The sequence below is a fragment of the Silurus meridionalis genome, chromosome 2 (genome assembly GCF_014805685.1).
Source record: "Silurus meridionalis isolate SWU-2019-XX chromosome 2, ASM1480568v1, whole genome shotgun sequence".
Classification (NCBI taxonomy): Eukaryota; Metazoa; Chordata; class Actinopteri; order Siluriformes; family Siluridae; genus Silurus; species Silurus meridionalis.
This window is the reverse complement of record NC_060885.1, coordinates 683,632-686,459: the sequence shown is the minus strand read 5'-3', so window position 1 is coordinate 686,459 and position 2,828 is coordinate 683,632. Positions and strand designations below refer to the sequence as shown.

At 44.8% G+C, this 2,828-nt stretch overlaps 1 protein-coding gene across 1 annotated transcript in view; it reads right to left on the bottom strand.

The window, feature by feature from the left end:
* Nucleotides 1–1,205: 1,205 nt before the first annotated feature.
* mxd4 (MAX dimerization protein 4) overlaps nucleotides 1,206–2,828 on the bottom strand; it is a 25,568-nt gene continuing 23,945 nt past the window's right edge. The window contains exon 9 of the mRNA XM_046866518.1: nucleotides 1,206–2,828. This exon is cut by the window's right edge and continues 1,063 nt beyond it. The gene's annotated coding sequence lies outside the window, so the exon portion shown is untranslated.

Below are 2,828 nucleotides of genomic sequence, written 5' to 3'. Positions count from 1 at the left end.
CATCCATGAACCTCCTCCTTTGCCTTCCTCTTTTCCTCCTACCTGGTGGCTCCATCTTCAGCATTCTTCTACCAATATAATTCATGTCCCTCCTTAGCACATGTCCAAACCATCTCAATCTCACCTCCCTCACCTTGTCTCCAAAACATCCTACATGCGCTGTCCCTCTAATAAACTCATTTCTAATCTTGTCCATCCTCGTCACTCCTAACGAAAACCTTAACATCTTCAGCTCTGCTAGCTCCAGCTCCGCCTCCTGTCTTTTACTCAATGCCACTGTCTCTAATCCATACACTTGTTCTCCTGAACACACAGCATATCTACCTTTCTCCTCTCCATCATATCAGCTCCCTCTCTCCCTTTCCCCGTCATAGTACCAACATTTAAAGTACCAACCCGAACCTCCACTCTCCTCCACTTCTCCTTTTCCTGCTGTCTCTGTAGACGTCTTCCTCCTCTCCTTCTCCTCCTTCACCCAACAGTAGCCCAATTTCCACCGGTACCCTGTCGGCTAACGATACCTGTGGCGGTCGTTGTTAACCCGGGTCTCGACCGATCCGGTATGAAATTCTCCTTTGTGATCTGTATATTTGATTTGGCACATGTTTTACACTGGATGTCCTTCATAACGCAACCCTCCCCATTTACCCGGGCTTGGGACCGGCACTAAGAGTGCACTGGCTTGTGCCTCCATAATGGCTGGGTTTATATAATCAGCATGAACAATTAAAATATTCATAACTACACACCGTCCATCACAACTGACACGTTTATACATAGAATCTAAATGGTCCATCTGTAAACTGAACACCTGTAAATAACATCTGTACATTCATTTAAACAATATTTCTACGTCTATATATTTACTGTCTGGTTTACTACTGACGCCAAGTCGAATTCCTTGTGTGTGTAAACGTACTCGGTAATAAAGTTCTTTCTGATGCTGAAATGTATTATTATCACCTAATCATTTAAAAATATCATTTTTAAATGTTTATCACAATATATTCCATATTCTAGAGAAATGTTCGATTTTCCTGCTGGTTTAAAGTGATTGATTTATTGATTAAGTATAAATCTAGATGTTTAGTGTAAACTGCTGTGAACTCTTTACTGTGTTTATGATTCAATTGTGTGTGTGTGTGCGTGTGTGTGTCAGCAGGTGGCGCTCTGACATGCTCAATAGGAACACAGTGAGGCCTGTGTGTATAAAATCAGCTTTATTTCTGTATATTACACTGTTCAGTACACAAGCACCAATGTGTGTGTGTGTGTGTGTGTGTGTGTGTGAAAGAAAACACAAAAATAAGTTTGAATCTATGTTACACATCCTGTATTACCAGGTCTCTGGCACAGAACCCTCCTGACCCCTGACCTCTGACCCTGTGACAGGCTGCAGGGAGACGCTGCGTCAAAAATAAAACGTTTTAAAGAGAAAAAGTGCAGTGAAATAAAGCCAGAAATACAGTAAGACACGAGAAGAGACAAGATGAGACGAGAGCACGCTAACAGGACACAACTGTCCCGGTCTCTTACTGTCTCAACATCTTACTCACCACCTCACCCACTCTCTCTCTCTCTCTCTTCCTGACTCTGTCTCACTATCCCACTCTCTCATTCTGTCTCACTGAATTAGCCACTAGCATGTTGCGTCAATAAACACGTCTCAGCTGATTGGCTTCTGTCCCTTTAAGACATGCAACAACTTCCTGATGACATTAACTCAAGCCCCGCCCATACTCCTGAGGAGTTCTGTACGAGAGGTGTGTGTGTGTGTGTGTGTTCCTCTTGATGAAAGCTGCCCGTTCACACTGATCTCAGATGAGTCTTCACTAGGCTTGTCAGAGGGACTACATTACCCACAATCCCCCTAGGCAGCAGTTAACGCTAGTTAACACTACTGCTAGCAGAAAGTGCACTAGGAGAAGGTGAGAGAGGGAGGAAGAACTCGAGCTGCCATGATGGATCTTCTCCCAGTGTCTTCTTCTGCACTACAAGGAAAAACTGTTACCACAGGAGCAGGAGTGAAAGGAGACGATGGTGAAGGAGGCACCCTGAAGAGTCCACACACTGGATTGGGACGCACCTCTGCCAGATGCACGCCCTCAGGTTCCTCATGAAGACGTGGGCCGTGTCCATGTGTGTGCAGGAAGGAGACCTGAGTGGGGCTCGAGGGTTAGAAAAAGTGGACTGGGAGACGAATGAGAGTTCAGTCTATATGTTGGATTGGAACACACCCCAGCCACACCCTGTTTGGCGAGGGGTGTTGGTGAGCTGCAGACCTGAGGACAGAGCATTAGGGAGTAGGGAATAAGGGGAAGTCGGCAGGGTGTGGGACGTGTGTGAATGGGGAAGTCGACCTGAGTGGGTAGTGGAGAGAATGGTGTAGGGAGCAAGGGGAAGCGTCGAGGGAGAAGAATAGGACATGACCAAGGCACAGAACGATGCTGGAGATCGGCACATCGTCTCTTGTGTTAGATTTATATAAACGTACGTATTTATATTTTCTTTTTTTTTTTTTGGTCTTTTGTGTTTTAAGAAAATAGAATAAAAAACTTCTGAGAGAAATATAGAGCTACAATCGCCATGGCGACCTAAACATTTTATACACTTCTATCTTATACACACTGCTGTATAGGATTTATTTGTATTTTTTCATCTGCCCAGCTAGTGGAGTGGGCGTGGCCACACTGATGACATCATACACACCACACCTTTGAAGTTGGCCCCAAACCTTAGGGATACCACTGGAAGAGCTAATCATGAACAGATAAACAGCTAGCATTGTAGCTAATCTCACAGTGTGACATTGCACATCAGACCACGCC